The 23,859-nt window shown below is 43.9% G+C and overlaps 1 pseudogene; it reads left to right on the top strand.

Moving 5' to 3' along the window:
* Positions 1–894: 894 nt before the first annotated feature.
* Positions 895–23,859, top strand: Gm43471 (annotated as a pseudogene).

The following is a 23,859-nucleotide window of genomic DNA, read 5'->3' as shown; positions in this document are numbered from 1 at the left end:
AATTAAACAAATAGACTCGATGCTGTCTTCATTATGAGTATCTTTTAGGTAGATTTTGATATTTAAAGATAATGTTTATGGGGCTGGAGAGATGAGTGGGTGGTTAGGAGATTTACTGATTGCTTTTGTAGAGGATTCAGGCTTTGTTTTTCAGTATCCACATGGCAATTCACAACCAGTTAACTCCAGTTCTATGCGATCAACATCTTCCTCCTGCTTCCTTGAAAAGTAAACTTATTTTGGGTGGGAGAGATGGCTCAACAGTTAAGAGCATTTAGTGCCCTTGCAGAGGACCTTGGGTATTTGCATGCAGTTGGTGCACATAAATGCATGCATACACACATAAAAAGAAAAATCTTAAAAATTAATAGTGATACATATCATTTATCTTAATTAGCACATTCTTAACACCCTGTTAAATCGCACACGGCTCTATCTTCATCCAAATGTTAGCTTTGGGTAGAAGGCCGAGGAAGCATTTTCACACTGAGAAATAGCCCTGGAGCAGGAAGTTGCACTAAGAAATACTGTGGCAGGCTCCCTCTGATACATCATTTCATTCACGCTGACAGCCTCGCTCTGAGGCAGTTATTATCATTATTGTTAATATAAGGAAACTGAGTGCCAACACTTTTTGCATGGGTCGCCAGTGACCAGGCTGGGCTCCAGCAACGGTCTCTCTTCTCCAGAGCCTGTCTGTTGTTCCCTACCAGCCCAAACGTGCCTCGTAGCTCATGTACAGGGTTAGCTTCATCTCAGGCCATAGGCTCTGATGTATAAGAAGAGGAATCACAATGGAAAATTTGACCAACTACCTCTCAAAGCTGCCAGAAAATTTAAGCCACAGCTGTTCTTTAACTGGTGTTCTTGGCCACGTTACTTCCTATGCCAGTCATGTGTGGTGTCCGCCAAGGAGATCAGACAGTAGACATGCAACATGTGCTACTGGGCTTGACTGGTGTACTCACAGCGGCACACATGGACGGGTACATCAGTCAGCAAGTGGATTCAGCCGTGCCTTACACCTGTGCTGCAAATCCAGCCAGCTATTCATGGGGAGTCAATCCTGTGTTCCGTGGAAGGAAGGCAGGTTCTGTGTTTTAAATGCAATCAATCGCTGAATGGGATGATTCTAATCATTCAATTTCTCATGTTTGTTTTCAAAAAATAGAAATAAACTTATTAAAGATGCATTTTCTTATTATTTAATGTGTCTGTGAGAGTTTATGCATGATTACATGCGTGTGGACCACCTTCATGCCTTGTACCCATGGAGGTCAGAAGGGGACAATGTTTCTATCCCCAGCATCTGGGGATGTTTACCGATGGTTGTGAGCTGCCATGTGGGTACTGGGAACTGAACCCAGGTTCTCTGCGAGCGTACTAAGTGCTCTTAACTGTTGAGCCATCTCTCCATCCCCAAAGAAGTTTGTTTTCCAAACAAAGAAGGCAGCATAACATTTTGCCTTCTTTGGAGTTACTATGACCCACGGAAAAAGAACATTCATTGCAATTTCTGTGTTCACATCAGGAGTCCAGGCCCTGTCAATACTCTCTCCTGTTGTCCACTGTAATTAAGGGATACGTGTCATGGTCTAATGAATGATTAAGTAGATCAGTAAATGACTGCACATAAACCTGGACCCACAGGTTATCTGATTATTCCCTTCTGCTCTAGACACTCTTAGCATCTGTTACTTTGGGCTCCTCGCCATACAGAGAGAATGTCTAAAGATTCACTACCTAATCTTGCTCGTTCATACTCTCCCGGATGGCCATATCTTATCTAAATGTTGCTTTGGCATCCAGAAACTTGCATCCTGTGAACTTATGGTCTAAACTTAGCCATTATCATTCCAATACAATGAATCTGAGGGCTCTTTTATTTGTAGCACAATTGCATTATATTTATTTCATCTTTTGTATGCTTAACACCAAGCATGGTGTGTGGGATATAATAAATGGCTCAATAAGATACTTGATTCTTGATGAAAGTCTCTAGACGGTTTGTTTGGTTTCATCTCTGTAAAAACCAAATATTGTAATCCTAGCTTCTCCGGAGCATCATCAAACGTACATACCCTTTAGAAAGTCACTCATTGTTCTAGCTTCATTTCTGTTGTGGTGATAAAACACCTGGGCCAAAAGCAACACACAGGGTGTGTGTGTGTGTGGGGGGGAGTTATTTGGCTTACAATTCAAGATTACAGTCCATCATCAAGGAAAGTCCAGGTAGAAACTCGGGCAGGTACTTGAGGTGCAAAGCCTGCTTGCTGTTCCACACAGTGTTACGTCTGGCTAAGGAATGTACCTGACAACCGCAGCAGTGGGAGTCAGAACCATAGACGATGGTGTTTGTTGGTTGCAAGCAAGTTTATTCTGGGCTAGCTTTCTGATACAGCTCAGGACCATCCCCTCAGGGAATGGTACCTTCCACAATGGGCTGGGCCCTGCTGCATCAATTAACATTCAATATAATCCCCTACAGATATACTAAGTAGGTTAGTAGTGTGATCTAGGCAATTCTGCAGTTGAGACTCTCTTCCTAGATAATTCTAGGTTGTCTCAAGGTGACAATTAAAGCTAAATAGGCACCCCGAGCCCTGTGGTGTCTTTTTGTAATGTTTCAAGGTGCTGAAAATGAGGGCATGATTGGCTGACATTCCTGGGAGGCTTTCTGTGTTCTGAAGGACAATGAAGGAGGAGTGGGGTCAGAGAGAAAGCAGAGGTGGCTGGGGTGGGGTAGGGTGGGGTGGGGCTGGGGAAAGCCTGGGAGGGGTGGAGGAAGAGGAAACTGTAGTCAGCACGAGAGATGTGAGAGATGAATAAAAAAAAAGAAAAAAAAAAGAAAAAAAGAAGAAATGAGAACAAGCATAGGTGTTTTATAGTATAAGGATACAATAAGATAATTGTGGTCTTAAGTGCAAGTATTTCACTCCAACTGCACACAGCAGTAAGGAGTTGACCCCACACACAGTGCAATAAAGAAAACAGCAATTTGATTATTTTAATCTGCACCTTGGGCATTTCTTGCCTGGCATACGTCGGCAGCCACTGTTCCTAAACGTGACACTGCTGTCATCTCTGACCTGGGTGTACCAGAAGGGAACTTCTGCCCAGTCCACTGGTCAAGCAGAGATAAAGGCTTAACGGTCTGCCCAGTTCTCCAGCTTTCTTGTCTTTCAAGTGAAAAAACAAAACACACACACACACACACACACACACACACACACACACACAAAACAAAAAACAAAAAAAACCGCAATACAGAAAACCTGAGTTTACATTGAAGTTTCATTTAACTTCAGCAGAGACTAATTAGGGTGCTGGACACTTGGATTTTATAAGGAGGAAGATAACCACCTTTCCTTAGTTAACATGGCTAGTCAAAGGTGCCACTGTTCCTGCCGCTTTGCAAGTTGTGATGGCCAACATACAAAACGTGGACCACATGAAGACAGAAATGTTGTGTTACAGGAAATCAAGATTTAACCTCAGAGAAAGCAACACAAGAAGAAAAGGCGGCATTTGGACTTAGCCGGATCTTGAGTGAGGCTGCAACGGCATTCGCTGCGACGCTGGGCGAAGCTTTCCCCTCTGCACCCCTTCCGGTAAAAGGCGGGGTCTGTTGTGATGGACAAGAACGCAGAGTCCTTTGCCTTGACTTTAGAGTTGTGATGCGCAAGCCCTCCCCAGAGCCACAGAGGGAAAGAAGACTACTCTCTTAGGTCTCTCCCAGATTGAAATATGCTGTTTCTACTTTAGAGATCAGAGACCTGGACTGGGGAAGGTAACTTTGGACTGGGTTTAGGAACGAGCACCAGGAAAAGAAATGGAAGACGGGGGAACCCGTGTTTGATTACCGGAAGCACTGCAGTTGGGCAAGCTGTGTTTCCTTTGATCTTCCGAGGACATCAATCTTTCTCTGTGGTTCTAATAGCTAAAAAGGTGCACCGATTCCATGAGTACAAGCTTTTAGGGCCTAGAAAGTGAGTTTATACCATGAGATGGAAAAAAAAAATCATGTCAGTGACCACAAATATCAACTAGTGACAAGAGAGATGGCTCAGCTGTTAAGTCTCACAAGCATGAGGATATAAGCTTGCATCCCTAGAACCCACAAAAAAACGGGCACAGACTGTGCTGTGATGCCCAGCATGAGGAAGGCGTGGGAAACAGAGACAGGCCAATCCCTGAAGCTCATTGGATAGCCAGCATAGCCAATGAGAGATCCTGTCTTGAAATAAAAAGGTGGAAAGCAATTGAAGAAAGATAACCTAAGTTGACCTTGAGTCTCCATAGGTACACACGCGTGCATGTTCACATGGACACACCAACAAGGTGCACACACACACACACACACACACACACACACAATTTTGTGGAAGCAAATTCATGTCTTCCACCAACAGAGACCCAGGGAATCTGACCCAGTGATGACCTGAATTCAGGTCATCGGGCTTAGCAGCAAGTCAGTCCCTTTACTGCAGGAGCCACCTCAACAGCCCCATAATCTCACTCACATCCTATTATAATTTTATTAGTTTCACACATGTCCTCTTGCTCTCTCCTGTGGAATTCCCATGTCTTCATCCCAAAGTCACCTTTACCTTCCTGATACTTCCCGTTTGCTTCTAGGAGATTTCTAGGAATTTGAGGCCAACCTGGGCTGCATGATATAAACTAGGCTAGACCAGGATCCAGAGGAAGGACCCATCCCTATAAGGGGGCGGAGCTAGTTGCCTCCTTAGTAAGAATCGAAAACGTGGGGGCGTTGCTTGTTTTCTTTTCTTTTTGTTTGTTTGTTTTTTTCCATTCACTTTATATATGAGTGGCTGATGTCTACAGATCTCTCATCTGGACACTTACATCTTTGTTCTTAAGACATCAGTAAGTGAAAAGGAATTTGGTCTGTGACCCACTATTCCGTTGAGTTGCCTCAGACAAGTCCATTTGTAGTTTTGGGCTTCACTTTCCTCGCATCTAAAGTAAAAGGCTGAGCCAGATTATCTCCGAAGATCCTTCCAGCTCCTAATGCTGTGCTCGGTGATCTTTTCCACATGTTGGACCGTGCAGTGCGAGCATGTGTGTCCACTAAGTTAACCTGCGTTAAACACTGTTGCAGAAAGCAGGTGCCCAGCTGCAGCTGCAGCCGGAGGTCAATGCCTTCCTGTGCTCTGACTCTTCGCCCCATTTTTCACTCCCCAATAACAAGGAAAGTGGCGGCATTTTGTAGAGCAGCGGTTCTCAACCTGTGGGTCGTGACCCCTTTGGGGATTGATTGACACTTTTAGAAGGGTCATCCAAGACCATCAGAAAACTCAGATATGTATATTACAATTCATAACACTAATAAAATTACAGTTATGAAGTAGTAACAAAAATAATTTTTTGATGGAGGTTACTACAACATGAGGAACTGTATTAAAGGGTCATGGTCTTAGGAAGGTTGAGAACCGCTGACCTAGAGCAATCAGACAAGTTGTTCATCTTTATCCACTTTTCTTCTTAGAATATAAGTCCACACTTGAGGGATATTGAAGCACCTGAAGGAATTGTCTCATATACTGGGTGATGCTGTTGGCTGGACTTTCAGCCTCTGAACTTGAAGAAGGGCTTGTTCTGTGCTCTTTGTAACTTTTGTGTTCCACTAAGGGCCACATTGTGATAAAGGAGGAAGAAGCCACTTCCAGAAAGTAGGAAGCCCTGCAGGCAGTAACAGTGCCTGCTTCCCTGATGGCTTCTGTGGGAGGTGACTGTGCCACCAGCAGTGGCTTGTCACTTACTGAATGCTTCGGGCAGGACACAGTGCCCACATAGTCTAGCAGCCAAAGGAAAAAAAAAAAGCAAAGGAAAGAAAGAGACTCCTGCCCAGTCAGTCCTTAGAACTGAATTAAAATAGTTACCTCAGGCAGAGATAGTGATATGTTGTGTTCTCCAGTTCCTGTTCTGTTTTTCATTTTTCCCCTTGGTGTACTTTGTAATCACAGTGAGGTTGTTGTAACTGTTTGATTTTATGGGTTAGTTTTATTTTATGGGTATGGGTGTTTGCCTGCATGAATATATGTGCACTGCATCTGTACCTGGTACCCCCAGAAACCAGAAGAAAGCATTAGATCTCCCGGGACAGGTTACAAATGGTGGTGAGTAGCCATGTGGGTGTAAGAATGGAATCTGGGTCCTCTGTGAGAGCAGCCAGTGCTCTTAACCACTGAGGCATGACTCCAGATCCTAAGCAGCTGTTTTATTTTATTATTGATTCTTTGTGAGTTTCATATCACGCACCCCAATCCTGCCTATCTCCATGCCCCTCCATATCTGCCCTTCCCACTTGCAACCTACCCCTTCCAAAACAAAAATAAAAACAGAACAAAACTCCCAAACAAACAAAATCTCTGGCCGTGGAAGCTGTGGTGTGTCGCAGTGTATCTGTCTGCCCCATGGTATAGACCCTTTTACCCAAAAAGTTTTACGCGCAACTGTTCATCACAATGAATCATCGGTCTGGTTGGAGGCCTCTGGCTTCTGCTACGCTATCAATGCTGGGTCCTCACAGGGACTCTTCTCAGATATCCTGTTGCTGCCCTCACACAGTTAATTCTTAAGGATAATTTTGTCTTAAGGAATTAGAAAACCGGCACTGAGTCCCGAGCCTTCCATCCGTATGCTGACATCTTCCGTCCCTATATACTGCTGTGTTTTAGGTTAACATCTAAATCTCAAGACATTTTTCAAAACAGTAATTGCAGCCTTACTACAACGTTATCATCCAGATAGCAATACAATAGGAGAAAACTTATTCCAATTTCATGAGTTTTTAGTTAAGTGCCTTTTTGTGCACTCTGGGACCCAATCTAGGACCTTAAACTTCATTAACCACCATGACTCCTTTGTCTCCAAAGTCTGCTTGGCTTGCTTCCTCACTGTTTCTTTCCTTGTGTCCTATGACTTTAACACTTCCTGGGCGTGTGGAAAAGTAATTTAATGGACTGTCTCTCTGGTTGTATTGTGTCTGATTGTGTGTGCATATGTGTGTTGTGGTATATGTGTGTTGTGGTATATATACGTGTGTGTGTGTATGTCTGTCTGTCTGTCTGTCTGTCCATCCATCTATCTCAAAAGTTATGTATGAGTGGGAAGAACTGTCAGAAGTAATATGTTCTTCAGGCCTCCTATCTGGGCAAGTGATGTCTCTGTAGATGTCAGAATTTGGTATCTGAGTGGAACTGGTTTCAGGAGCCATTGTAGATACCAAATTCTGGTTCCTTGTGTTACTTACATAAAATGTCAGTGGCAGAAGTTGATCTGCAAACATCCCTTCACACTCTTCAAGTCTCTCTCTCTCTCTCTCTCTCACGCACACACTTTTATGACAGTTGTCATCTGTACTATTGAGAGATGTGTGACAAGAAAAAGACATATGCAAGTGCTCAGTGTAGGAAGTTTGTGTTCTTCCCGTGTTTTAGGTGTGTGGTTGTTTGGTGCCAGGCTTGAAACTGCATGCAGAGAGCTGCCTCTGTCCCTATGTTAGTCACGCTCTGTTGGCTAAGATGAAGCCAGCCAGGATGCTGCGTTCCATGTGCCTCGTGTTTCCTTCGTAAGTACTGTATATTTACAGGACTCTGCTCCCATCGAAATGTCCTGCTGTGCCGGGGTACCCAAGGTCTTCTCTCCTCTGGCTATATAATACAAGTCTTTAGATTATTTAAATTAACCCAGATCTTCCTGCTTCCTCCAAATGTAGGCTCTGTTTTTACAAGCTTACCTCAAAGGTTTTCCACTTCATTTTAGCCCCATAGGAATTGCTTTGCACTGTTTTACAAGCTCAGTTAGCACGTGTGACAGAATGTTTGCTGTGTTTTATCCAGCACTTTCTGTTGTGTAATTGGAGGTCTTTATTATTTTTTTCTTTAGATGAACTATACAAATATCTTGTTGAAATGGCCTTGGTTTCCACCTTCCTTACACACACTAACACCCCCACATCTAAGGGGCCTTCCATGATTTGGGAACTTTTTTTTTCTGTGAAAAGACAGGAATAAAAATTAAATTCTTTTATCCTGTCTTTAGTCAATTGTTCAATGATCCTTTTATATATTATATATAAAGCAATAACAGAAACTTCCGGGCATATGTTGTCTACACTCATGGCTCATTAGTCACTGTTCAATGTCTCCATTTCTGATGTCGGCACAGCTGTGTCTGTGGGTCTCTGAGCTCCGCTGAAGATGAGGGAGATGAAGCTTATAAAAGAAATAACTGTTTTCAAGTGACAGTTACACAGCCACAGTTTACACGCCAGTGCTTGTTATTCCTTAGAATCTGATTCTAAAGGCTGGAGAGACAGCTCAGCTGTTAAGAGCAGTGGCTGCTCTTGCAGAGGATACAGACACAGTTCCCAGACCCACTTGGTGGTCCACAGTTATACCTAATGCCAGTCCCAGGGCATCATATGCCCTCTTCCAGCCTCTGTGGGTACTGCACAGATATGGTATGCATAAATACCTTGAGTTAAGGTACCTATACACATAAACATAAATAACTTTCTTTTTTGTTTTCTTGTTTTTGTTTTAAAGATTTATTTATTGTTATATATAAGTACACTGTAGCTGTCTTCAGACACACCGGAAGAGGGCATCAGATCTCATTACAGGTGGTTGTGAGCCACCGTGTGGTTGCTGGAATTTGAACTCAGGACCTTCAGAAGAGCAGTCAGTGCTCTTACCCGCTGAGCCACTTCTCCAGCCCAATAATTTTTGTCTACATGAAGTTGGTCTGTCACCCATCTACTGCTGGTTACATTGCCTGAGTCTGACTTATCTATTGACAGCCTTCCAGATCCTTTCCTCCCAGAGAGATTACTTTCCTTTTTGACTTTTGCTATCTGTCATCGTAATGCATCTTCTATGCTGCCTGTCTCCGAATGTGATGAGTTTTGATTTCCGAGTCTCATGGACCTCACAGTTCTCTACCAGGCAGGAGGGCCTCCACCTGACTCAAGTTGATGCTTGACTCATCTGAGCTTCCTGCTGAGACTAAAGCTTGAGGTGGAAAGCCAAGCAAGTGCCTTCTGTTTAGGTTGGGGTAAGGGTTGTGTGTGTGTGTGTGCCCGCGAGAGCTAAAGTGCATTTGTGGTCATTTGGAGATGACAGACTAAATCTCACTGCTCAGTAAGCAAGGAACAGATGGCACTGTCAGTTGTAGGCACAGGACAATCGCATGCCATATGAGCATTCCTAAACAGGGCTGCATAAGCAAACCCAAGCTGCCAGCAGTCCTTCTGATATTCAAATCCCAAGAGCCTCCCAAGAGCATATTGCACTGCATTCCACTGAACAATAAAGATTGCTTGTCACTCTGCTTCCCTTACACATTCCTTCCATTAGCCCGCTCCCCAGGGCGAGTTAGAGGAGTAACAAGCTTAGGGTTTATGAAGTCAAGTCCTTAGTCATTTGTTCTCTAAAGCAAAGCAATCCAGACACAAGGTGGTTGTAAAAATAAAAGAATAAATTCATTGCAAAAGGTGGGACTGGCAATTTCATTACATGCAATTCCTGCATGCAAACCAATACTGACTTGGAAGAGATAAGGCACACTTTTGGCCAAATACACATGGGGGCCTGAGCTGGGGAAAGTGAATGTCTAAATGCATGGTAGCCCTGCTCGCTGGGAGGGTAGAGAAAGCTGCACAGACAGAAGGTCTGGGTTGGATTTTGTGAAAGCCATCTTAAAGCTGCGAGACAAGAGGCTGTAGTTTACTAGTGATTTAACAAACCTTAAACACATGCCTTGAACAGTACTGTCTCTAATGATGACAGTCCTTTCACCCATGAAAAATTTAAAAACGAAAAATACATTAAGCAAGTTGGGAATCTAGGCATTTTCTTCTGGCTGAAGGAAGCCATAGGACTTTGACTTTGAAGATTAATATCCAACTAGAGCTTGCACAGTGCTGTTTGGGTGTAAACAGGCACTGTCACTTTGTAAAGTTAGTGCTAAATAGACTCCTGTGCTGTGTGCAGTGAGTCCACTCAAACCTCTTGACCAAAAGGCACATCTGCAATACATACAGCCGACCAATTCAGTCTTTAGGAAATGCGTGTTACAGTTATTTTATATCAGTGGCATGCCTATAGTGATCTTTTAAATCCAAAGGAGGTGCATAAATGCATTGACATAGTATTCATGAATATATATATCCTCCGATCTATACTGGACTGAGCCACCCCAACCCCAGTGATGAATTCCTAACCTTCATGTCAAGGGATTCAATGTAGGATCTTTGAGAGATACTTAGGTAAATGATGCTCAAAGGTGGATTGGCTCATGGATCTCATCAGAATCAGCTACTAATGTCTATATTGGGAACCTCTCTGAAAACATACATAATATTTCTCTACAAGTTATTGTTTTGTGTTGATTGTGCATTTGAAGTATTCAGCACATGCCAGTAACTGGGCCAAGATCAGTCTGTGACAAACGAAATCAGGAACCTGCAAGGGAACTGAAGAATCCCACCACTGGAAAGTCTATTCGCTCCCAAGCAGAACCTGCCCTGTCTATAGATTGAGAACACAATATTGTTATGTCACACTTTTAATTACTTCCTCCTAATTGGCTGCTAATAAGGTAACATTCCCCCCTCTTTATCAACTCACAGAAAAATGTAAAGTTCTTCATTTACTTTATCATGTGTAATTAAATCTGGAGGGAGGAATGATGGGGATTGAACCTAGGGTGTGCGAAGCACATGTGTTCTCCCACCAAGCCACACTCCCTGTTTCCACATATACTATGACAGAGTGAGTCACAGCTTTAAGAACCCTCAGGTAGCACAAGCCATGCAGCTCAGCTGGCAGAGCATTCATCAGGCAAGCTCTAAGCTATGGGTTCAATCCCAGAACGGCATAAATATGGGGAGGTGGCCCACGGAGAAAACTTCAGCACCCGGGAGGTAGAGGTGAAATGACCATCTTCTGCTGCACAGTGGCATCGCGAGCAGACATGTAAGATCGTGTTGCAACTAAAATAAAATCCAAAACCATTTAGAAAAATGCAATCATATATATATATATGTATATGTATACACACACACAGACAGACACACACACACAGACACACACACAGACACACACACACACAAACACACACACATATATATATCTTCCACTTTCAGTTTCTCTCTAGAGAGGATTCAGCTGGATCAACCAGCTGGTACTGGTAAACAACTGGAGCCATGCTATTTAATTTAGAGATTTAGTTTCTATATCTTTAAGCCCAGCACATGTCCGAGGAAGAACTCCTCACTGGGCAGCTGCATGGGCGGACAACATTTCCCTGGACAACAGCCAAGGGTGCAGGCTCCCAAGTTCAGACAACTTGAACTACCATCATGCTCTCATGTTAGTCTGGTGGAGACATTGACAAACGGGTTTTATGCTTCAAAGGAGTCAAACATTCAGATTTTTAAAAAGTTTTCTAAGTTTGTGTTGCTCTGGAAGATCCTCCTTCTGGGTGGCAGAAAATTCTAAGTTTGGAACCAAAAAGCCTCAAGTCAAGTTGGCATCTTCTGACAAGTTGGCACCTTCTGATTGGTCTGTCAGGTTTTTAATTGGCTAATTTGATTTGATGCTCAGAGATGATCCTCAAAAGGCTCATTTTACGTGGAGATCTGAACCATACCATTGAACTTTTATAATAAGCGTCTGGATTGTATGAAGGCAGAGACCAAGCAGCAGGGTGTCTCTGCAGGAGTGGGTTTTAAGGAGAAAAAGGGGAAGTTTGTACTAGGATAGGTTAGTAAGTCCTGATTGGACAGTTTAGCTAGTGTAGCCAAATAATGAATTTTGATTGGTGGATCTTGGTGTTTAGTCTTTTTTTTTTTTTTTTTTGTTTTTTTTTTTTTACTTTGTTTCATTATTTTTTTTTTATTTATTTTTTTTTCCATTTTTTATTAGGTATTTAACTCATTTACATTTCCAATGCTATACCAAAAGTCCCCCATATCCACCCACCCCCACTCCCCTGCCCACCCACTCCCCCTTTGGTGTTTAGTCTTAGGAATGAGTCAGTGGTCCAATCAGGGTATAGTCCATGGGGGGCCTGCTTTAGGAACGTAATCTAATGGTTTAGCAATGGAGAGGAAAAAGGAAAGGGCAAAACCTATCTGCAATGATTGGGCCTCTTAGAGAGCCCTTTCACAGCCTCATTTCTTACTGGGAAGGGGTGGTTATTCAATGGTTAATAAATCACCAAGCTGCTAATTGCCAGAGTGCTAAACTATTTACTTCATTGAACAGCAAGTATCCTAACTCTCCAAGTCAACTCTCTTCAGACTTCTGTGTGAAGTTTCTACTCGGCCCCTGGGAGGAAAACAGCCCTGGAACTGGGAGGTGGAGATGGAAGAGCTAGCTGGTTTATTCATGGATGATAAGTAGTTTTTACAAGGATGCCAGGCACCGGGGGAGGGGACCAGGAGTTCTTGTGAAGGGAAGCCTGAGTTTGAAAGATTTCCTGGACCAGGTTTGGAAACATTGCTCAAACATAAGAACTTGTTAAGTCCAAAAGTATTGTCCAGAGACCACCATTCACATATACAATTGGCAAAGGTGTTTTTATTTCTCAAAACAAGAAGAGTGCATGCAGGGTGAGCCACTTACAAAAATGGTGCCAACCTCAGACAAAGGCACATAGGCCTTTTTATAGGGCACTAGCAGGAATTTTAGCTAGGCTTAGGTAATCTAAAACTTCACTGGTGGGTGCCAAGGATGTTACATGGGTCAGTTTCTGATTGGCTTGTGTTCAGGAGGTCAATGGACTACGTTTCGGTGTCATGAACAATTAACCATATAATGGGATATCCAAACCATCTAAGGCTGCCCAGCATGCAGATAGGCCATCCTGAGAGAAGATATTTCCCCATCCTTGTAGTTATCTCAAGGCTGTTCTTTGGATGGGGTGGGGTGGAGTTTATAGTCTTTTTCCTGGAGCTGTTGACTTATGACCTACTTCCTGGGACGGATGGCTTGGGGATAGGTTATGCTTTAGTTGCTAGGACAGATGACTTTCCTTTTAAAGTCAGGCTCGGACCTCTCACTTGTCCCTTCATTCTGCTGGAAAAAGTGGAACAACGGAATGAAAAAATGGTGTGGCAGTCAAAACCAGCCACCACCCAGAACCAATCACAAGGCTGTTGTTAATTGCCTCTCAGGAACTGCATGATGGGAAATTACACACAAAGTTGATCACTCTACTCACTCAGGACCACACACTGTCCAATCAGGACTGCCCTCATTTGCTCGGAGGAAGTTGCATGCTTGAAAATTGTACACACTATGGCTCACCCAGAGCAGAGGAGACCCTGCAGCCTCTCACCACATGGTAGTTCTTCTCTCCTGTCATGCCCAGTGCTCTCTTCCGAGGGCATCAACTTGTCTTTTTCCCACTCTGGGCTCAAGGGTGAATTCTTCCACCCACTTAGCAATCCCCCAACCACTCTTTGGGCTGGATCTGTGGCACCGAGAGACCAAATGTTTTAAGTTCAGACTCCATTTTAGAGAACCTGGCCTAAGGTTGCACTCATGTTAACTAACAGGCTGGGACCTAATACCAGTTTCCAGGCTACCCCACAACAAGACCTGTGTCTAACATCAGTTTCCAGGTTTCTCCCCAACAAATCTATACTCTCAGGTCACACGCCTGCTCTTGGCACTCCACTTGCTAACAACCAACCATCGGGAAGAAAACAGAAGTTAAGTTTATGGTTTGGCTCCCAGCACCGGCCAACTATGTTAAAGCCTATAACGGCCCCCCAATCAGATGTGTACCAGGCTAGATACTCCCTTCTTGCTTCTATAAATACTTGCTTGAAATTGGCCCCAGACCCTTCCCCCCCACCCCAATTCTCCTGTGTCAGAGACCATGGTGTGGCCTAAGCTTGACCTTGAATAAAGAGACCCTAATGTGATTACATCAGATTCCGCTCCTTGGTGGTCTTCTGGGGGTTCACGAATGTTCCCTGGCACAACAGTATGGCCAGGGTGAGGGCTGATGATATTCCACTCTTCTGCCCATACTCCCTCAGGCCAACTAGCCTGGAAGCTCCACAGCTGCAGCCCTCCGAGGGACCAGTTATGCAGGAGGTCCCCTTGGCTGCCTTCCTGTGGACTGACTTCCTGAGGCTCTAATCAGACCTAGAACTTCCATTGCTGTTCTGCCCATTTCCCTGCCCCATATTTGGTCTTTTAACCAAGAGCTTTCTAATGTAAGTGTTTTTATTTACCCAGACCTCATGATTCATGCTTAGGATAACATTTTAATTTTTCTTTTCAGTGTTGAGAATTAAACTCACATTCTTACCCACTGTAGGCTATATTCCCAGCTCAAGGTAACTCTTTTAACTAGAAGCCACCATTCATGAGTGTTGTGGTTTGCTTTTGAGTCTTATGATATATGGCATGTTGTCCAGAAAACAAAAAACAAAACAATAAAAAAAAACCTACTGCCAATAATCAAAACACATGCACACTTAAAGGTAAAGAATGTATATATATCAAAAATTCAAACAAAATTCTTATTTTTTAAAAACTGCTGAACATTTTCTTGAAGGAGAGCTGGTGTAGGCTCACAGTGCTGGCTGGTGGTCATGATGATCATTTGTAAGAATTTCATAATAGCAGATCTTAATGTCATATTCTATTCCCATCTTCTGTACCATGAGTAATTTCTGCCTTTCAAACATATTAAAACTCATGTACTCAAGTAAAATGTACTAGAAATCACCCATACCTCTTCTGAGGTGCTTTGTAATTCAATTTCCTTAAATAAGGACATCATTCAGGAGATATTTGATTAGTTATCAAGAGACAACAAGAACTCCAAGCAACGTTGTGTTCAAGTCACCCTTACATAATTACCATGAGTGTAATTAAATCATGTATAATGACATTAAATATTTGACTGAAGTTTGTTTTAAGTTATTTTACTCCTTGAAAGACACTAATACAAAATCAATGTCTCAGGTAAATGAGATTTAGCTATGTTGGTGGGGTTGACCAGACAGCAGCTGCGGGTTTAATTAAACGTTTGCCTAACCACCTAAAAAGACAGTGATGTATCTTCAAAGCATCTGGCAAAGTCACCATCCTCCGGTCATTCTTTAATTAGCATGCTGGTGAATTTAATAGAGAACGGCTTTATCTCTGGAGCAGATGGCTCTGCTGAGTGACAGGGGCAATGATGATTCCTGTCATGTTTACTTCCTGTGTAGCCTTCTAGTCTGAAAGGTTCCTTCAACATGGGGCCTGATGGGACCAGGAGTCAGGTTTCCAGAAGGAACTGACTCCTGAATCTCTGTCAATTGAAAAGTATGACTTGAGCCCCCGACCACCCTTGTGCTCTCTGTTAGTTCTCAGGCTTTAGGATAAGGTTGACCGTCTAGTTAGGTTGTATAGCATGTAGTTTTACGCTACCATCTTTACTCTGGGACTGGCTGTGCTACCAGGCCCCGCCCAGCTTCCTTTGAATGCTAGAACAAAACACATACACACAGTGTGTTCCTTTACAACTTCCCTTCTTGGGACAATGGCTGGGCACTTATATCTCCTGCCTGGAAAAGCGTGCCCTTACCAATTTATTATCTGTGTCTCTCCACCTGCTCTAAACTTCAGTGGTTAGTCCTACCTAGCCCCTGTCAAACATCCCTGGCCATCCACCTGTAGTAGTGGCCACAGGCTCCAGCTCCTCCCAAGACCTCACATGGTTGCTGTATACTTCTCCAAAGCATGGCAGAAACTCTTCTCTCCTTCCTTGCATCTGCCTTTTCCTCCTGGCACCCAGAAGCCCCATCTGTACCTTCTGCCCAGCAATTGGCCTTAGGCTTTTTTTACTGGCAAATCAAGAACCAATCGGAGAACAGGACCCTAGCATCAGAACCATCCCCTTTAAGGCTGCAAGTTTTAAACCATTTCTGAGGTAGATAAAACTACTGTGGGAGTCAATACAGGGTTTGAAACCATGTTCATCATCACTTTTAAAGATTAGGAAACTTGGATCCCATCTCCTTCTTGGGTGGAATTTTGGCAAACAGGTCTTATACCCCCCACCCTGTCCCCCAGGAATAATGCTGAGACTTTTGCATGAGTTCTCCCCATGGGAACTGATGATGAAGGGGTCGTCCTACAGAACACTTGGATTCCACACAAGAAGCTACCACAGCACGTTTAATAGACAGAGCTGGAGTTAATAGACCTCTTCAAAGAGACATGGCTCAGGAATTTACTGAGTATTTAAAACCTTACTCAAACTCAAGAGAGTAGATGGTGCACATAGGTACATGTCTCTCAAGTGTGTACCTTGTCTGACCACCCATGCACTTCTACTGATGTGCTTGGTAATTCAATTTCCTTGAGTAAGGACATCGTTCAGGAGAACGTTGTGCAATGGCTGACTTACTGCCTGATGGTTCCTTCAACTTCCTTCCTGTTAAACACGTTTTCTCCTGCAGTTTTGGGAGAGTGGAATATCACTCAGATGTAAGAACTCTGTCAGGTAAATAAGTGTTTGTTGCATGTAACTTTAGCCTAAGCTCCAGGAATGGGCCATGCTCTCAGCTCCCACCCAGCTCCCCTTGAATCCATGGATAAAAGACACACACACACACAGTTGTTCAATTTCAACTTGCCTTCTTGGCACAATTGCTGGGCATTCTTTAACTCCCTTGGCTAGCATGCCCTTATGAATACTCTTAGCTCTGCACATCTCTACCTGCCATAACTTTAGTTGCTCAGTTATATCTAGTCCCTACTAGATACCCCTGACCGCCCACCTGTAGGAACAGCCTGTATGGCCACTCCTTATGAAATCTCACATGGCTGGTCAACTTCTCTCTATCAGAAGCATGGTGAACTCTCTCTCTCCCTTCCTTGCATCTCTCTGCTTGCCTTCAGGGACCCAGAAATTCCACCTATCCATTCTGCCCAGCAATTGGCCGATGGCTTCTTTACTGAAAGATCAAGAACCAATTGGGGACCAGGACCTTAGCATCAGTATCTTTCCTTTTCTTTGGAGTTAGAACCTTGGGGACACATTTAAACTGAATACACTTTGCCTTTTTGTAGCAGGTCACTAACCCATGTGACAGTAGTGACCGAAGGAGGAATTTGTGTACAGAAAGAAAAATGTACAGACTTTGAGTTTATTCATACAGAGAAAACATCAGAAAAATGGGAGAGGGATGACAACATAGGATGGGGTGGGGGAGGAGGAGGGGGGAGACAGGAAGCAAATGAGAAAAAGAAATACTACCTAGCTAGTAGAAAGATGTCAGGCCAAGAATTGCAGAGTCTTAACAAATTACCTCTTTCCCCTAGCTCCTTACAAGTCTTATAAAATTTCAAATGTCATCAGGACACATTATATGAAAGAAAAGCTTCCAGTCCATATTACCCTGCTAACCACAATCTGGTTAATAATAATTTTTTAAAAAGTAACAAAGTAAACAACATCTAACCCTAATCCTTATACTCTCTAAAGGAATGGATATTGACAATAGCAAGGAGATATTATATTAATCTTAGAAATAAAGTTAATAATTCTATTTTAATCTAGTCTATTATGAACTATAATATGGCAGTGGGTAGGGGTTCCTGGCAGGCCTGTGCCAAGGTGCCCCCCCCTGAGAAATCATTCCATGTGACAGACCTGGTATATGGGGGTTAATTTGAGGGAAGGGAGGAGAGTGAGGACCTGGAGAAGGGGTAGAGATAGGCAGATGGGAGCAAAGTCATGAGGGCAGAGAAGTGGGGACAAAGGACAGAAGAGAGAAAGAGAGGCCATCCGGAAACATGTGGGAACAGAGAGAGGGAAGAGAGGGGAAAGAGGGAGAGGGAGAGGGAGAGGGAGAGGGAGAGGGAGAGGGAGAGGGAGAGAGAGAGGGAGAGGGAGAGGGAGAGGGAGAGAGAGAGGGAGAGGGAGGAGGGAGGAGGGAGGAGGGAGGAGGGAGGAGGGAGGAGGGAGAGGGAGGAGGGAGAGGGAGGAGGGAGAGGGAGGAGGGAGAGGGAGAGAGCGCTGGGGTAGCAAGCAGTCCTTGTACATGTTGCCAGGACACCAGCATCTGGCAGCAATGAGTAAGCTCTTGCTAGGGCCCTGGGAGGAGTCTGACAGAATTGCCTGTAAACCAACATAGTCTTTGTTTCTGACCTTGAGCAAGGACTTGCAATCTGGCCTGCAAAGGACTCAGTGCTATATAGTACTGGATTCTTGCAAGGAGAAAAGAATGTATTATACTGGTAATGAGTGACCTACAAGGGGGCCAGGAACTATAAGTTCAGATCTGTCCCCAAGGTCTCTTAATTTATGTGTAGGTAACATAAATTAAGAGAATGGGGAGAGGTTGCTTGTTGTTTGGATGGCAAGAAAAGGAGTTATAGGCTTCTTTTGCACAGTTGTGAGTAGTCATCATGTTCCTGTCCAGGTTGAAAGCTTCTTTGGGGGGCTATTACCGTGTCCTTAGCCAGACAAGCTGGCTTCTCTTGTGTGCTCAGTCTTGAAAAGTCAGCTTTAAACCATCCTTGAGTACATTCTGGAGACTCTTTCTGAAAGATTACATGGACAATTAGCTTAAGGAATCTATGTTTGAGTGTCTAGGCCTTGGCTGATTTTCTTCATAAGGATTCAGACTACAGTAAGAGATTTCTCTGTGTGTGTTTGTTATAAAAATCTCTCTACAGATGTTTCTTGGATCGCTTTGGCACAAAAGTTAATAGTGCTGTCTATAGGACTGTGGAAAATAGGTGTTCTCATACATGACTGAGATGGAGACAAAAGGGTATGACCTGTGCATCAATCAAGGCTCTGCAGACAAAAAGAACCTGTGTGTGTGTGTGTCTCTGTGTGTGTCTGTGTGAGTGTGTCTGTTGTGGGTGTGTCTATGTGTGTGTATATATGTATGTGTGTGTTTGTGTGTATGTTTATGTGTATATGAGCATGTATGTGTGTCTGTATATGTGTATGCATGTGTGTGTTTATTTATATAAGTATGTACATATGTGTGTATGTATATGTATGTGTGTGTGTGTGTAAGTATGTGTATGTTGCTGGATTGGAATCTCCAGCTTGCTCCCTCTTCATCATTGTCCAGCAAATCCCATTCCTCCCTTTCTCTCCAAGTCCCCCACCCCCCAACTCTGAACAGAAAAGGCACCAAAAAGCCCAGTCTTGTATTCCTAACATTCCTGAGAGCTGTCCAACCACCTCACCTAAAGTCACCAGCCACCCCACCCTACCCCCACAAGCACAGAGTGTGACAGACAAGTCATTTTCCTTTGTCTACAGTCTGTAAAATACTTCCACCCCACTGTCTGCCTGCGACTTTTTCCAATCTCCTCTCCTGCAACTGGTAACTCGCTCAGGAACCCATTTCCAAATAAACTGCCTTTTTAAACTTTGATTTTGGCTGAATTGACTTATTTCTTTGGCAGAGAAAACTTGTCATGTGTGTGTACATGTGTGTATGGTTTGTGTGTTTGTGGTGTGTGTGTGTATGATGTATGTGTGTGGTATGTATGTGTGATGTGTGTGATATGTGTGCTATATGTGCATGTGTGTAGTGTATATGTGTGTGGTGTGTGTATGTACTTGTGGTGTGTGTGCTATGTGTATATGTGTTAGTGTATGTGTGAGTGGTATGTAAGTGACATGTGGTATACTGTGTGTGTGTGTTGTGGTGCATGGACAGCAGAGAATTCTTTGAAGGAATGGGCTGATGCTGTTATGGAGGATAACAAATTCTGACACTGCACGGTGGACCAGCTGCCTGTCGACCCAGGAATAGCTCATGTTGAAGTTCAAATCCAAAATCTGTCAGTCTGGAGAATTTCCTCTTGCTAGGGTCTTCAACCAGTTGGATGAGATGTGGTCACAGTAGGGTAGCCATCTGTTTTATTCAAAGTCTATTGGTCTGAATTTAACCCCAATAGTTACATCCTTAAGGGAACAAAAGAGAATAATGTTTGATCACCTATATAGGCAGCATGGCCCAGATGCAATGACACAGGAAGTTGTCCATCACAGCCATGGAGGAAAAATTCAATAGGATTCACTAATTCTATGCCTACATTTTACCTTTTGATGTAGCAAGTCTTATTTTCTACCCTGAGCTCTAGCAATGAAGCTGTCTAGATCTGGGTACCCTTTGACATCCCCCAAACCCTTCCTTTGCCTCCAACGGACATAAGATGTCAAGGGGAAAGTGCAAAGTTATCAGCCAAAGTTTCTTAGTGGGCACATGGTTTGTCTATGGTGTCAACTCTCTTTCCAGTGACAAGCCTCCCGAGCTTTTCTAGGTTGGTTACAGAAAGAGGATGGAAGAGAATCAGAGGTGGCTTTAAGGAGCTGAGTGGGAGGAGAGGAGACACTGAGGCACTGGGTAGCAAATGACTGTGAGAGCCTGAACTGAGGCAGTGCAGACAAGAGGAAAGGAGTGGTGGGTGGGTAGCATTTGCAGGTGTTCAGATATTTGAATGTAGTATTGATGTAGACAGTTGCCTAAAGAGACTATCTTGGTTTATATACTATACACTAATGCCAAGAAGGAACACACAGCAGTAAAGATGACAAATAGAAAAAAAACACATAACAAACCCAAACAAAAATTGAGCCCTAATTACACGAGAAAGAAGTTATAGACTCTCCTTTCCATGCTAGGGTAAAATATACAATGTGCTTGTCTTGCGATCTGGAGGATGTTGGGTGGAGTCCATCAGTGCCCTTTTGACATCCCTGTACTTGGGAGCTCACCTTTCCGAAGTGATGAGGGCAATGCGATCTCCATAACTGCACACAATGATTCTGCTTGATGTGGAAAATGAATACTATCTCATTTCCCATGGAAAGCTCTGACATTTGTTGAAAACACTGAGTAGTGTTGATGTACCGAGGAGAAGACGGCAAGCTCTATATTACTGCCTGCCAGCCCTGTGAAGAGTGATGTGCCCACCCCTGTAAGGATGTGCACAATCGCTTGTAGGTCCGCATGGATGCACAGATATGTGTTTTGCTTCCAAGATTCAAGGGAAATATAAAGAAAAATAGAAAAGATGAGGTCAGGGGTTGAATCTAATCGACACCATAATAAATCCTGAAAATGCTCAAATATTGTTGTGTTAGGTTTTACTCTTTCTTCCAGAAGTGGAGACTTTCTTGTGAGTCCTTTTGTTTTTGTTGTTGTTGTTGAGATATTGCTGCAGAAAGACTGTGTATCCCTGCCCTGTTTAGGTATAGTTGTACAACTTGTTCGCACCCAATAGGATATGAGTGGGATCAAGAGTTATATTTTTAAGAAAAACTTATGAGAGCTAGTGACTAGCTCTATATCTCTTTTCCCCCTGATAGACTCATAAATCAGGTGGAGGTTTGTTTGGTTTTGTTAGACAAGGTCCCTGAGTGACATGATGGATTCTCACTGGGTCTGTTGCTGTCCTGTGTCACAGAGATCCTGTAGCTTTGGATCTTCAGGACTGGCCTCTTCACAAGCTCCAGCAGCTCACCAGTGGAGTAGATGTTGGGATGGGTCAACTCAAAGCCCTGGTTCTGGGCCTGGGAAGTATCTGAACTGGTCAGCCCACCAGCTCTCCTGCAGGGTGAACCCTCCAGCACTGCTCTTGCTAGCTCACTCAGTGCTGCAGCCAGCAAGAGGCAGAGCCAACTTTCCAGCTCTCCTGCCATTGGGACTGGCTCACCCACAAACCCTGCAACCAAGGCCAGCTCTTCTTTGCTGTGCAAGGACCACTCCCCTGAGTGCCGTAGCTGAAGAGAGGCACGGCCAGTTCTCCTGCTATCATGACTATAGGGAGTCAGCTCTCCTTCCTGCCACAGGCATCAAGGGGCAAAGGTGAAGAAGGGCATCTCTCCCTTGCCCATGCCTTTGCAGGGCAGACAGGTTGTGGGGCCAGTTCTCCCACACTTATGTCCTGGGGCTATCTCATCCGTGAACACACTTCCCCATTTAGCTCTACAGTGCTTCCCAGGCAAGATGCAGGTCCCACTCTTCCGAGTGCTGCAGAAGGTGAGGGGTAGGGTCACTTTCCCTGCTCTCATGAACCTGTGGCCCGCTCTCCTGCCTGTTGCAGCTGGCAGGGACAAGGGGGATAACTTAAATTTTAAAACATAAAAACTTACTCTATAGCCCAGGCTGAAATTAAAGATTTTTCTTCCTTTCTTTCTTTCTTTCTTTCTTTCTTTCTTTCTTTCTTTCTTTCTTTCTTTCTTTCTTTTTACAGATTCATTTTTCATTTTATCCATTTTATGTATGTGAGTACACTGTAGATGTACAGATGGTTGTGAGCCTTCATGTAGTCTCTGGGAATTGAATTTTAGGATCTCTGCCGGCTCCGGTTGGCCCCGCTTTCTCTGGCCCAAAGATTTATTTATTATTATACATAAGTACACTGTAGCTGTCTTCAGACATACCAGAAGAAGGCGTCAGATCTCATCATGGGTGGTTGTGAGCCACCATGTGGCTGCTGGGACCTGAACCCAGGACCTTCTGAAGAACAGTCAGTGTTCTTACCTGCTGAGCCATTTTGCCAGCCCAAAGATATTTTTGTAGTTCAGTCTAGGCTCAAACTTACCATCTTTCTGTCTCCAGCTCTAAAATGCTTGGATTCCAGGGCATGCTCTTCAACACCTGGCTTCTTATGGCTCAATGTGTCTGTCCCAAAGCTTTCCCTCCTAGATCCATGTAAATTCTCTCCTCCCCCTCCCCCTCCCCCTTTCCCTCTCCCTCCCCCTCCCCTTCTTCACCACCTTCCTGCTTCCATTCTTCCCCACAGAACCTACCATTGTCTTAAATGCATACTTTATGTATTTATTCATTTTCTCCTCCTAAAATTTAATATCAAGAAGGACTGAGATTTTTCTTTTTAAGGCTTGATTGTGAATATGCCCTGAAAGTTCAGAACAATGTCTGGAATATTGCCAATCATAACAAATATCTGTGGAATACATGACATTTTTTTAAATGTATTTTTTATTTGTATTTTGATGTATGTTGAGAGAGAAAATAACTAGAAATAAAATTTATATTAACTGTATTTACCAAAATAGAGGTAAAGAATATAGCTCTGAACTTGTAGTCTGACTTTATTATTTAATTTAGAAATCTTGTAACGGCGGCCTGTCCTTTGGACTTTTGCAAACTCAGCATTTAAAATAATCCCACTGTGTCTTCCGGTTCCAGGCGCTGTGGGAGCCGCGGGTTACCGTGCAGACAAGGCCTAGTCCAAGAACCACACCACACACAACCAGTCCCGCAAATGGCACAGAAATGGCATCAAGAAACCCCGGTCGCAAAGATACGAATCTCTTAAGGGGGTTGACCCCAAGTTCCTGAGGAACATGCGGTTCACAACAAGAAAGGCCTGAAGAAGATGCAGGCCAGCAATGCAAAGGCAGTGAGTGCGCGCGCAGAGGCCATCAAGGCCCTGGTGAAGCCTCAGGCCATCAAGCCCAAGATGCCAAAAGGCCCCAAACTCAAGCAGCTGGCTTTCATCGCTCACCCTAAGCTTGGGAAGCGGATTCGAAGCTACATGGCCAAGGGTCAGAGGCTCTGCCAACCGAAGCCCAAGGTCCAAACCAAGGCAGGGGCCAAAGCTCCAGCTAAGGCCCAGGCTTCAGCTCCAGCCCAGGCTCCCAAAGGTGCCCATGTCCCCAAAGGTGCCCAGGCCCCTGTGAAGGCCCCATAGAAAAGGCTCCTGCCAGCGTGAAGACAGACGGACTGCTGTGACACACCTCCCCACACACTATTTGCAGATGACCAGTGTCCTATGCTGTTTTTACAAATAAACTCAGGCAAGATCTGTT

Source organism: Mus musculus, chromosome 3 (assembly GCF_000001635.26).
Source record: "Mus musculus strain C57BL/6J chromosome 3, GRCm38.p6 C57BL/6J".
NCBI lineage: Eukaryota > Metazoa > Chordata > Mammalia > Rodentia > Muridae > Mus > Mus musculus.
Note: the sequence above shows the minus strand (reverse complement) of the source record. Positions and strands in the feature narration are given on the sequence as shown.